Raw genomic sequence first — 14,774 nt, forward strand, 5'->3', positions numbered from 1 at the left:
TCTTTGATTTTTAGCAATTTTACTAAACTCTGTCTAGTTCTGAATATCTTTTAATTTATCTTTCTTCAGTTTGTCACGCTTCTTGAATCTGTGACTTGTAATCTATGATGGTTAATTTTATGTCAATTTGAATGGGTCATGAGGTGCACAAACATTTGTCCAAACACTATTCTGTGTCTATGAATGTGGTTCTTGATAAGATGAATATTTGAATTATAGGCTGAGTTAGCAGATTGCTCTCCTAATGGGGGTGGGCTTTAGCCAATTAATTAACAACCTACACAATGAAAAGCTTAAGAAAGAACTCTTCCTGCCTAACAGTAGCTGGGACACTATCAGCTCCTTTGCTTCTCAGACCTTCAGTCAGACTGGAACTATACATCTTACTATCCTAGGTCTCTAGTTTGCTGGCTTCTTAGTCTCCATAATCATTTGAGCCAATTCCTTATCTATCTATCTATTATCTATCTATCTATCTATCTATCTATCTATCTATCCATCTATCAATCATCTATTTCCTCTTGGTTCTTCTGCCCTATAGAGCTATACTAGCACATCTTTCACTAGTTTAGAAATGTTCTCAGTATTATTTGCTCAAATTTATTATTCATATTCTCACATTTTTTCTTTTGGGATTCCATTAATACATTCATAAGACCTTGTCATTATATTCTCTGTCTATATAATCCTTTATTTTTATTTCTATGTTTTCTAATGTTTAATTCTGGATAACTTTTGACTTCTTTCTTTATCTTTTTAATTGTATATAATTTATTTTCAATCCATCTTGATTTCAAAATTTTGTTTATCATATAACTAAAACTAGAATTTTCACTTCTTCATTGTATTTATTTATTCATTTTTTTACTTGTTCATTTGAACTTTCCACTGTTTATATTTCAGCTTTTATTAGCTTATGCATATTAAACATATTTTAAATCCTGTACTTGATAATTTCAATATATGGCTTCCCAAAGTGTCTTTTTCAACAGCTTGTATTTTCCTGGTCTTATTCCATGTTCTCTTACCTTTACATGAGCCTGAATATTTTTATTGTTTGCTAGGCATTGTATTTGTAATGAGTGTAGAAATATTTTCAGATTAAAAATGTTGTTATTTTCCTCTGTAAAAAAGAAACATAATTTCAGGGACTCAAAAAATTTGAAGCTGGCATACAACTTCTTTTTTTTTTTTTTTTTTTTTTTGGCATACAACTTCTGCAGAAACTTTTCTGCTTCTAGGATACTCATACTCAGAGGGGAGCCATTTTATTTATATTCTGACAAGGAGCAACATCCAATTATTGTTCCTATATCTGGTAAGGCAGCCAAAAAGTTATTATCTTTATCCTAGACCCTCAAACTATTCGTTCTGAAATCTTCAAATTTCTCTAGGTAAAAAAAAAATAATAAAAAAATTTAAAAAAATTAAAAACCATAAATGTTAAGTTAATTTTCCTAAGCCTACTTTGTCCTCTAACTTATGGCCTGCTACTTACTCACTTTCTTGATCAACATCTGATGGCTTTAAGTGAATTTATTTTCTAATATGTTTCTTACAATTCAAGATAAGTTCCAAACTATCTAGCTCACAATTATACAATAAAGAAGTCATCATTTATTATTTTGGGGAAGCCTGAAACATACAGATATGATTCTTTTTTGACAGATGATGAGTAAGAAGATCAGAAAGATTAACTGAACCTTCTTAAGTAATAGAGCTTAGTGAAATAAAATGGATTTAAATATGAACATCTGAATTTAAAATGTATAATCTTTTTATTTACTTTTTTATAAAGCACACTTATGAGATGTCCATTAAGTTGCAGACTGTTTTAAATGCTTTAGAAATATTAACTATTTAAGCTCTTTAACAACACAGTAAGATATAATAACATCTGATATATCTCCACTTACAGATAAGGAAACAAAAGCATAGATAGTTAAGTAGGTTGTAGAGCTCAGGTTTTAATACAGATAGACTTGTTAAGAACCCATGCTTCTAATAACTTTTTCCTATAGAATAAAATATCTCCATTAAAGTATAACAGAAGACAAGAATATGAGGGTCAGAATCTATAACACCATGAATTAGTTTTATAGTCTCTTTTCACATATCAATAGTTTATTTTTTTTAATTTTTATTTATTTATGATAGTCACACACACACACACAGAGGCAGAGACATAGGCAGAGGGAGAAGCAGGCTCCATGCACCGGGAGCCCGACTGGGATTTGATTCCGGGTCTCCAGGATTGCGCCCTGGGCCAAAGGCAGGCGCTAAACCGCTGCGCCACCCAGGGATCCCATATCAATAATTTAATAAGCATACATTAAAATTTTACTATCTGCATGACGTCATACTATTAATTTCTCTTTATTTGGAAAAATGTGTGTGGAAGTGTGTGTGTATGTGCACACTGTTGGTAGTACTAACATAGTTCAAAGGAAATCATATGGGATCTTTCCTCCAAAAAACCCCAAAAAAGAAAAAGAAGAAAAACCCAACAAATAAAAATAAAAACACATAGCACTTTTCTGTTCTATGTATCAATACTTTAAAAGTATTTTCATACTGAAATATTTACTATGCCTTTATCATATTTAAACTTCAGTAACCATTTAAAATATGAATCTAGGTTGTAATATTCTAAAATGAATTAATAAGCTCAAATATAGATGATATTTTTTGAGTACCATATTCCCCCATTTGAGAGTCATCGTAAACCAATGATTTAGTATTGCAATGACTTGCATATAACAGATGTATTTAATAAGCTCATATTTAACTTTCCCTATGTTCATCTTCTAGGCACCTTAATAATAATTTATGTAATTTTCATAATATCCGCTGAGTGTTTATAGAATTAGCATTTTTAAGTTGGGGATGCAAAGACAGAGAGTAGGTAAATAACTTGCCCAATTTCCTACAACAAGTAATTGAAGAAATCAAAATCAGAATTAATCTGTGAATAAACCATTACTTTAAGCTGTGCTTCTAGGTGTTTGACTTAACATTTGAACTTTAAACATTCTTTTGCAATCTCATCTCATTGCCTGATCCAAAGATTTCATTAAAAAGCCGTAGGATATAAAAGTTTCTACAGAATATATAGTTTTTTAAGACAAAAGCAGTTGTTTTGCCAAGTCATCAAAAACTGTGGCTTGCTAACACCCATGAAAGTGAACTTTTTAATATGCAAATATTAACATAGTATATGAGGTTCTTTAGGGGGTGATGGTAGCAAAAACAATGTGCAATTTAAAATATTATATGAGAATTCGGTCTTTCTAGGATATACTTATTTTGGTCTCATTTTCTTCAGAATCTTCTCTTATATCATGCCCCCATAAATGAATGAGTGGGCCTGTGGAACATTCAGGGATAAATATGAATGCATATAATTGGGTTTTTTTAAGAAACTAAAAGTATAGCCCCCCAAAAAAACTATTGCCACTTAAGGCTGCCAAAGTAATTTTGTCATTTGACTGATAATAAAGGCCCTGTAAAGACAAATGACTCTATCTTCAATGTTGGCTTTGGATGTATTGAACTAATAATTCAAAGAAATTGGCCAATAACTACCTGGCAAACAGACACAGAGAGTGTTTCCTGATGAGCGAGTCTCCTAGTGCATGCTGGTTGAGATTTGGAGGTTACCAAGAACACTAAATAAACAGATTTGACTAATGAATGTGTTCTGCACACCTTCTTTACCTCCTTCTTTGCTCCTTTTTATCTTTGTTTAGACAAAGAAAGGGCTCTGTCTAATATCACATAGACTTTATTCTGATAATAAGCACAAGCAAGATTTGTTTTCCTTGTTGATACTTCTTTCTGAAGATTTTGAGTATTAAACTCAGTCTTAAGAGAACCAAAAGGCCAAGTTACTTACTTTAGAGGTAATCAGTAAGATGGTTGTTGGGGTCTTGGTCTCCATGAAATGAGAACTCTGAGGAAGGAGGGCCCGAGGTACTGTTGGAGATAAAAAATACAGAGAGAAGCCAAGGATTACAAAATATTCTATGTATCCATTTGAACCTGTTCGTGCTAAAAGGTACTCAGTAGGAAGAGAAATACTATCACTAGCCTACAGACTTTGTGACTGATTTTGAAGGGTTTCTGACTAGCTCTTTTTTTTTTGAGGTACAGTATCTGCCTAACACCCTAGATATACCATATAAAACAGAGAACTTAACAGTGCTCTTGCCCCATTACTAAAAATAACATAATATTGTTATAGAAGGAATATTTAAAGATGACCCAATTATTTGATATTTTGAAAGGCAGACACCAGTTAATTCATAATATTTGTCTGTATATTACACTTATCACATTTAGATACTTTCATATTAATTATCTTCCTTTAACATAAAAATATATAAGTACTAAAACACAGTTTCCAAGTCCAGCAAAGAAAACATTGCCCCCATTTTTATAGATAAGTTCTGAAAATGAGGTACTCAGAGATGTTAGCTCAAACATCCCCTCTTTTTTATGGAAAATTAGCACTGGATGGGTTGGGAAAATGGAATGGATTTCACTTTTCAAATCAGGTAGATATTTAGTCTGTCAGTGAAAAAAAAATGTATCTGGGAAATATTCTTCTTTTTAGAGAGAGATGTCAGTAGAAAAAAATGCAGCCTTGATAGTAACATCAACTTAAATAATAATTCCTCAGGACACAGAAGGACTCCAGTAACAGCTTTATCATCTTTAAGGCTGCTGCTGGTATCAAAACCCTAGAAGCACCACTCCAAATAACAATGTATAACATAGATGTTTATCATGAGTTATTTTTTTTTAATTTATTTTTTATTGGTGTTCAATTTACTAACATACAGAATAACCCCCAGTGCCCGTCACCCATTCCCTCCCACCCCCCGCCCTCCTCCCCTTCTACCACCCCTAGTTCGTTTCCCAGAGTTAGCAGTCTTTACGTTCTGTCTCCCTTTCTGATATTTCCCACACATTTCTTCTCCCTTCCCTTATATTCCCTTTCACTATTATTTATATTCCCCAAATGAATGGGACCATATAATGTTTGTCCTTCTCCGACTGGCTTACTTCACTCAGCATAATACCCTCCAGTTCCATCCACGTTGAAGCAAATGGTGGGTATTTGTCGTTTCTAATGGCTGAGTAATATTCCATTGTATACATAAACCACATCTTCTTTATCCATCATCTTTCGTTGGACACCGAGGCTCCTTCCACAGTTTGGCTATCGTGGCCATTGCTGCTATAAACATCGGGTTGCAGGTGTCCCGGCGTTTCATTGCATTTGTATCTTTGGGGTAAATCCCCAACAGTGCAATTGCTGGGTCGTAGGGCAGGTCTATTTTTAACTGTTTGAGGAACCTCCACACAGTTTTCCAGAGTGGCTGCACCAGTTCACATTCCCACCAACAGTGTATGAGGGTTCCCTTTTCTCCGCATCCTCTCCAACATTTGTTGTTTCCTGCCTTGTTAATTTTCCCCATTCTCACTGGTGTGAGGTGGTATCTCATTGTGGTTTTGATTTGTATTTCCCTGATGGCAAGTGATGCAGAGCATTTTCTCATATGCATGTTGGCCATGTCTATGCTGGGAAAATTGGACATCCATGTGTAGAAGAATGAAACTAGACCACTCTCTTTCACCATACACAAAGATAAACTCAAAATGGATGAAAGATCTAAATGTGAGACAAGATTCCATCAAAATCCTAGAGAAGAACACAGGCAACACCCTTTGTGAACTCGGCCACAGTAACTTCTTGCAAGATACATCCACAAAGGCAAAAGAAACAAAAGCAAAAATGAACTATTGGGACTTCATCAAGATAAGAAGCTTTTGCACAGCAAAGGATACAGTCAACAAAACTCAAAGCCAACCTACAGAATGGGAGAAGATATTTGCAAATGACATATCAGATAAAGGGCTAGTTTCCAAGATCTATAAAGAACTTGTTAAACTCAACACCAAAGAAACAAACAATCCAATCATGAAATGGGCAAAAGACATGAACAGAAATCTCACAGAGGAAGTCATGAGTTATTTATTAAAATTCACTTCCTATTATTTCACATTATAATTATTTATATATATATATATATACAAATAGTAAAATATTCCTTTGAGTATTCAGTATTACATAATTATTTAAATAGCATCAGAAAGCACAAATTATATTCTCCAAAACCACCCCATTAAAGAAAATATGAAGGTATATTTTATTCTGATGGAGAAAACTAAAATATTTTCATGGAGATTTACACAGGTACTATCTTGAAGTGTGTGTGTGTGTGTGTGTGTACACACACACGCACACACATGTACACCTGTTTATGTAGTATGGTAGGGGATAAGTATAAATTTATGTATCATATATAAATTCATTATTAAAAACATGTGGTCCAAATTTCTTAATAATAGTACATTGAAAAATAGTAGCAATCAACTTTTGGAGAAAATAATTAGACTAATCAATGTTATTCACATGTTTAATATTATGTTGTATTTTGGAAAAAAATTTTCGTGATTGTATACAGAAAATGACACAAAAAAGTTCTTTTTCAGAGAGGAAAGGTTAGTAAGTGACTTAGCAAGAAGAATCTGTACATATATAGATAAATAAAGAAAAACACAGTGTTGAAATTTTAGGGTCAAGTCTTATGAGCATTGTCACAAAACCCTTGGAAATGGTAGAAGTGTCAGTCAATTCCAAAACTGCAATTCATATTACATTGGAAAATATAATAAATTGAGCAAATGCAGTGCAAATAGAACTGTTGATAAGCACATTCCTAAAAGGTATGTAGAGTGATGTAGATGTTAATTTAATTAGCAATTTAAAGTGTGACAATTTCTACCCCAAAATTTTGGCCTGTCAAAAGTTAACAATCATCTTTCTTACTCTAGCAAATGAAATATGACACTGAACAATTTTGAATGACACTAACTTTTCTGTAGGAATGATATGAAGCATGATGTTTGATATTTTATGTAAAATATGAAAGCATCCAAAGACATGAATGATGCATAATATGGAAAAATGACACAAAAATAAAAATATTATTGGTGAAATAAAAACTTTAGAGAAATGGCGCTAACTTTATTTTTATAAATTCTCTCAATATCCTAGCCCAGGAGTAAATTTTATAATTCTGTAGGTTGACAAAAATTTTAAGACAGGTAAAAAATCAAGAAATATCTATTAAAAAAAAAAAAGAAATATCTATTGAGTGTTTTCTGAATTATCCAAACAAAAGATCTGTTAGAAATAAAGAAGACTTTTCAATTCCTGGCACTAGAATATTTTTTCACTTCTCCTTTTTAGCTATCCATGGGCTTTCCCACCTCTCACTTATCTGCAGAAATACCCTAGAATCCAGCTTCATCACAATAATCACACTCATTAAATTACCAATCATACCAAAAAAGTGGAATTTTTTCAGCATATTAAATTCCCATTTATGACCTCTCAAATGTGTTCACTACCCTAATTTCTACTGCTAAAAAGTAGTTTGCCTGTTTCTAACTTCATATAAATAGCATCATACTGCATGCATTGTTTTATGTCTAGATACATTTGATGATATGTTGAGATTAATTCATGTTATTAGAGAGTAATATTTTTGTTCATTTTCATTTCTCTGTTATTCCATTGTGTAAATGCACCATAATCTATTTATCCACTTTAATGTTTATGGGGACTTGGGTGTGGGTTTATTATAGATACCACTGCTATAAATATATGTGTTAAGTGTTTTTTGGTGAACATACACACATTTTGGAGGTTTCAATCTAAGAGTGAAATTATTGGTTCATATATCAAGGTCACTAATCGTTTTGCCTGCTATAACTAATATGCTACTGAGTACACATAGTGTATCTCCATCTCAGTCATTGTAGTTTGTCACCTCTACTAGTTTGATTTTGGTCTTTTAAAAAATATATCTTCCTTGTGTTTACTTATCGTTTTGAAAAGCAGGCACACAGCCATTGTAATGTGTTTAAGATTCTTCTCTAATTCTAAAATGCCCATCAGCTCTGGGCTCTTTTGAATTGACTTATTTTTCTTTAGGTCGTATTTCCTCCTTTGCATCCCTGGTAATCTTTGGATATCAGAAATTGTGAATTACACCTTTTTGGTGGATTTTGTTTTTTAGTGTGGATCTAGTTACTGGGAAATTTTGATAAATTTCGGTCTTGCCTTTAAAAAGTGTTAGGTGGAGCCAGAGAAGTTCTCAGTCTAGGGTTTGCTACTTTACACAATAAATGAAGACCCATCTGAGTACTTTAAGCAGAGTCCCCTTGAATTATTAGGTTTTCCAGCCTGTCCAGTGGAAACAAGCACTCTTCCCAGCCTTGTGTGACAATGATTACCACTCCCTCTAATTCTTTCAGATGATTCTTTTCCTAGTCCCAGAAAGTTTCCTTACACACATATATTTATCAATACTCTGCTAAATTGTTAAATTCTAATAGGCAGGGAAAGAATGATATTCTGCATATATCTCTGGGTATCTCTGTGCAGATCTCTATTTGATTCACATTTGGGTAAAAATGAAGTTATACAATACAAACACTTTTGAAATGTGCCTTCTGAATTTTGCCTAGTATGTATATGCCACAATTTATTTATAGCTTTTCCCCCATAAAAATAAGTCAAAGTATTTTATTGTGTGTGGGTTTGCTATTTTATTACATTTTTTGGATTAAGCAAAAATGTACTAATTGAGCAAGGAAATAGAGAATTTGAATAATCAACAAACTCATTCAAATAGAACTATATATAATTTTGTATGCAGCAATTAAAATGCATGCATTCTTATATCCATAAAAAAAGTTTGCAAAAGTCAGTCTGCTATTTGGCTATAAAAATTCTTATGAATTCATAATGAAAATAGAAATATCAACAAAAATTTTTCAATAACACAATTTGAAAATTAGAATGCTGTCTACTGAATTACTCCTGTAGTAATGAGTACATTCAATCTAAAATTATAAATTAAAACATAAGGCTTCAGGAACCAGGAGGAGGTAAGGAGATGGCACAGTAGAAAATCCTGAGCTCACTTCCTCCCATAGATACCCTGAATTACCAACTACATTTATACAACTAACTTCGAAAACTAACTGAAGATTGGCATAATCGATCTTCCGGTTAATTATAGAGAGGAGGACACACTGAGAAGGGTAGGAGAGGCAGAGATACAGTTGGGAGCCAAACACTCTGGGGTACTAGCCACGAATGTGAGTGAAACCCCAAGGATGAAGAAACAAGAGGATCAGAACACATGCCAGGCATCAAGGCACAGGGGACCTGCACTAGGAAAACGAGTTCTCATAAAATTTAACTTTTAAAACCAGTGGAACTTAATTTTCATAGTTTTTAAAATCGGTGGAACTTAACTCAGGATACTTTAAAATCAGCAAGCTTGGCTCCTGGATTGCTAAAGAGCAATAAGAAACTGAGTCCTCCACCCTTAAAGAGCCAGCATAACAAGTAACCTGGCTGAGGCACAGCATCAAGGCAGCAATTTGAAAAGCACCTGGGGTATACAGGAAGGAGATTTATTTGCTAGTCTGTGAGGATGCACTGGAGGGATAAAGATCTTCAGGAGACTTCTCCAAACAAAAGTGCTGGTTGTTATTTTCTTCTCCTTCTTCAACCTAGATGACTGGACACATTCAGGAACTGGTGCTAACACTCTCCACCTATCTATTGGCACTGCATGCCTCATCCCACATTCTCCTGTGGACATGACCCATCCAATCTCTCCAGTTTGGCAGGCAGCTCTCCAAAGCAGCCCTGCCCTGATGTACCCAGCAAGCAGCCCCAGAGGGAGCAATGACTCCTACTATAAAATGACTCGTGCTCTGGGAAAAGAGTAAGATCATTCCATACACCAGCACAGGAGAGCACCTCACAGTTCAGTGCATCAGGGAAGTCACCTGGTTTGACTGCTGGCCCCACATACCAGCAAAAGCCTCTCAGAAGAGGGCACAGTGATAGAGCATTGCAGTTCAGTGTGCACACAACTGTTGAATGCAGACTGAGGGCAGACAGCTAGCCTGATTGCTGACACCACCTGACTGTAAGCCCACGGCAGCTTCTAACAGGTCATTTCCAGTGAATCCATAGCAGGCAAAGAGGGCCATTGCAGCCTACTATGCTTAAGGCAATCATGGATTAGTCACAAGAGTAGGACACACAAGGTCCACATAAGAAATACCCCAGGGACACGTGGTTCTGGTGACCAAGGAAATATTGCTAGAGGGCAGCACAGAACCTCTTCCTCATAATGCCACTACTTTCAAGATCAGGAGATACACCTGACCTTCCTAATATATAGAAATAAACACAGAGTTAGACACAATGATACAGAGGACTATGTCCCAAATGAAAGAATAGGACAAAATCACAGTAAAAGAACTAAATGAAATAAAGATAATAAGCTTAATAAAGAACTCAAAGTACTGGTCATAAAGACACTCACCTGATTTGAGAAAAGAGTGGAAGATCTCAGTGAGACATTCAACAAAGAAATAGAACATATAAAAATCAATAAGAGATGAAGAACTCAGTAACTAGAATAAAAAATACACTGGAGCAAATTAAAGAATACATAAGAGATTGTTAATCTGCAAGAAAGGGTAATATAAAGAAACCAAATTAAGCATCAGAAATTAAAAAAAAAAAAAAAAAAAGATAGGGCAGCCCAGGAGGCTCAGCAGTTTAGCACTGCCTTCAGCCCAGGGTGTGATCCTGGAGACCTGGGATCAAGTCCCATGTCAGGCTCCCTGCATGGAGCCTGCTTCTCCCTCTGCCTATGTCTCTACCCCTCTCTCTCTCTCCTCTCTGTGCATTCTCATGAATAAATAAATAAAGTCTTTTTTAAAAAAGGATAATAAACAATGAGAATAGGTTAAAGGAATGCAGAGATATCACCAACCATAATAATATTTGCGTTCTCATGATCACAGGAGAAGAGAAAAAAGGGGGTCAGAAAACTTATTGGAAGACATAACAGCTGAAAGCTTCCCTAATCTGGAAAAGGAAACAGATATCCAGATCCAAGAAAAACAGAAAGCCTCCAACAAAATTAATCTAAGGAGCAGAAACTTATGGTCAGAAGGGAATGGCATGATATATTCAAAATGCTGAAAGTTAAAAATCCACTACCAACAATACTCTACCTAGTAAGTCTATTCAAAATTAAAGGATAAAGAGTTTCCTGGACAAACGGAAGTTATAGGAGTTCATCACCACTAAACCACTTTATAAGAAATGCTAAAGGGATTTATTAGAATGGAAAGAAAAGGCCATAACTAGAAGTAAGAAAATTATGAAAGGAAACAAAAATCACAGGTAAATCCAAACATGGTAGATTAATAACTTAAAAAAACAGTACAGAGGTTAAAACATAAAAGTAGTATGGTCAATTATTTATACAAAAATCAGTCAAGAGATTCACAAATAAAAGGATGTGAAATATATAATGTCATATACATATAACATGGAGGGGAGCAAAAATTCAGTCCTTTTAGAATAGGTTCAAACCTTTGACATCAATTTAATGTAGACTGCTATATACATAAGATGTTATATATAAGTGTAGTGCTAACCACAAATCAAAAACCTATAATAAATACACACACACACACAGGAGAAAGAAATACAAGTATAACAATAGACAAAGCCATTAATCCACAAAAGAAGGAAACAAGACAAGAATAAAGGAACAGAGAACTGCAAAAACAAATGGAAAACAAGTAACAAAATGGCAATAAATACATAACTATCAATAATTACTGTAAATGTAAATGGACTAAATGCTCCAGCCAAAAAAGACAGGGTGACTGACAGGCTGCAAAAGCAAGAGTTATCTGTATATGGCCTGCAAGAGATTCATTTCAGACCTAAAGACACATGCGAGATTGAAAGTAAGGGGATTTACTTAATTTTTTAACGTCTTAAAAACATTTACCATACAAATGTAAACAAAAAGAAAGCTGTGGTGGTAATACCTAGAAAAAAAGACTTCAAAACAAAGACTGTAGCAAAAGAAAAAAAAAGATTTTACATAATGATAAAGGGAATAATCCAACAAGAGGATATAACAATTATGAATATCAATTAATTCAACACGAGAGCACCTAATACAAAAAGCAACTATCAACAGACTTAAAGAGAGAAATTAACGGTAATGCAATAATAGTAGAGGATTTTAAAACCTACATACATCAATGCATAGATCAAGCCAGAAAATCAACAAGGAAATAGTAACTTTAAAAGACACATTAGACCAGATGGACCTAACAGACATAAACAGAACATTCAATCCAAAATAACAGACTATAGTTTTTTTACAAGTGCACGTGAAAATTTCTACAGGACAAATCACAGCATTTTTTACAGAGCTGGAACAAATAATATAAAAATGTGTAGGGAGCCATAAAAGGCCCTCAATAGTTAAAGCAGCTTTGAGAAAGAAGAACAAAACAGGATGTATCACAATTTCAGACTGCAAGTTATATTACAAAGCTGTAATCATCAAAACAGCATGGTATGTATGGGCACAAAAGTAGACACATAGATCAATGGAATAGAATATAAAGATCAGAAATAAGCCCATGCTTTCATGGTCAGTTAATCTATGACAAAGAATGAAAGAATATACAACAGGAAACTGATGATCTCTTCAACAAATGATGTTGGGGAAACTGGACAGCCACCTGCATAGAATGAAATAGGGACCACTTTCTTACACCATGCCAAAAATCTTAGAATGGATTAAAGACCTAAATATGAGATCTGAAACCATAAGACTCCTAGAAGAAAACACAGACAATAATCTCTAGGATGTTGGTTATAGAAATATTTTTCTAGGAATGTCTCCTAAGATAAAGGAAATAAAAGAAAAAAGATTAACTATTGATTCTACATCAAAACAAAATGTTTAGCACAGTGAAGGAAACCATCAACAAAACAAAAAGGCACCTACTGAGTGGGAGAAGATACTTTCAAATAATATATTCTATAAGCAGTTAGTATCCAAAATACACCCCCAAAAAGCAAATGATCCAATTTTTAGAAATGGACAGAGGACTCGAATAGACATTTTTCCAAAGAAGATATTCAAATGGCTAACAGATACATGAATAAGATGCTCAAATTCACGAATCATCAGGGAAATGCAAATCCAAAACACAATGAGATATCATCTTAAAACTGTGAGAATGGCTAAAATAAAAAATAAAAGATAAGAAATGACAAGTGTTGGTGCAGATGTGCTAAAAATGAAAGTTCATTGTTGGTGGGAATGCAAATTGATGCAGCCATGTGGAAAACAGTATGGACTTTCCTAAGAATATTAAAAAAACAAATACCATTTGTTTTTTTTAAAACCCAACACAGAGTATTGACACGAACAAAACAAATACCCTAATTCAAAAAGATATATGTATACCTATGTTTATGTGGCATTGTTTATAATAGCCAAGATATGAAAACAACCAAAGTTTACATCAGTAAACAAAAGGATAAAGATGTAATACACACACGCACACACACACACAGAGGAATATTAATAACTCAGCCATAAAAAAGGAGAATGAGATCTCATAGTTTGCAACATGGATGGAGTTAGAGGATATAGTGCTGTTTGAGATAAGTCAGGCAGAGAAAGACAAATATCATGATTTCACGCATAAGTGGAATTATAAAACAAAAGAAAAGAAAAAGCTGGTTAAGGTAGTGGAGGAATAGGGGACCCTAAGTTCATCTGGTCCCTGGAATTCAGCTAGATAGTTATCAAATCATTCTGAACACTAGCAAAATCAATTGGATATTTGAGAAAAGAATTGCTGCAATTCTATAAACAGAAAAGGGAGCATTTTAGGAAGGTAGGATCTGGAGCAATATATTGGAGGATATGGTGGAGGGGAGGAAGCTGGAATGAAGCTACTGCAAAACACTATAAGCAGCAGAGAGCAAATATTGGAACTTTTTTTAAAAAGATTTTATTTTTTATTCATGAGAGACACAGAGAAAGAGGCAGAGACACAGGCAGAGGGAGAAACAGGCTCCACGCAGGGAGCCCGATGTGGGACTCAATCCCAGGACTCCAGGATCACACCCTGAGCCAAAGGCAGACACTCAACCACTGAGCCACCCAGGCATCCCCAAAATTGGAACTTTTAGAAGTCTGCTCCAGTGGACGATATCCCTGGCTTAAAGGGGCTTCGGTGGCAAAGCAGGGCAGAAACCCAGGTAAGACAGCATGGTTGAAGCATCCCCAGGGTCCCAAGAAGAATGGAGATGCCCAAGTGTGGTGGAGTTCCCAAGCATCAGAGTGGGGAAGTCTGATGAATCAATGCTGGCTTTCTGCTCTGTGTTGCCATTAACTGTGAATCTCTGCATAGTCCTGTAACCATTCTCCTGGCAGGGGCCCAGCTAAAAGGCAGAAGCACAGTGACACACTCCTCCCTCCTCTGGGGAGGAACAGCACAGGTCTGTGCTGTAGGAGTCCATAAAATTTGGAGTCTTGAAATTCACTCACATACCTGAGATTAAAACACTGGGCCACAGTCTAGGTGAAGGAAAGCATGGAGACAAGAGTGATTGACTGCATTCCTGTGAAGGCTCATTGAAGAGTAGGGAGCAGACTTTCAACTCTGGACCTAGAGAGCAGGGTGTTGCCATTTTCATCCTGCCCATGGATGCTGAAGGCCTTCAGGAAGCAAAACAGTGCCACATAGTGCAATTGGGAGCCACTTACACT

At 34.9% G+C, this 14,774-nt stretch overlaps 1 long non-coding RNA gene across 1 annotated transcript in view; it reads right to left on the reverse strand.

Moving 5' to 3' along the window:
• The window catches only part of LOC144306240 (uncharacterized), a 71,893-nt gene that overhangs the window by 54,950 nt on the left and 2,169 nt on the right, over positions 1-14,774 (reverse strand). Inside the window, exon 2 of the long non-coding RNA XR_013373260.1 lies at positions 3,896-3,975. This is a non-coding gene — a long non-coding RNA (uncharacterized LOC144306240). The remainder of the gene's footprint in view (positions 1-3,895; positions 3,976-14,774) is intronic.

Source organism: Canis aureus, chromosome 36, assembly GCF_053574225.1.
Source record: "Canis aureus isolate CA01 chromosome 36, VMU_Caureus_v.1.0, whole genome shotgun sequence".
Taxonomy (NCBI): Eukaryota; Metazoa; Chordata; class Mammalia; order Carnivora; family Canidae; genus Canis; species Canis aureus.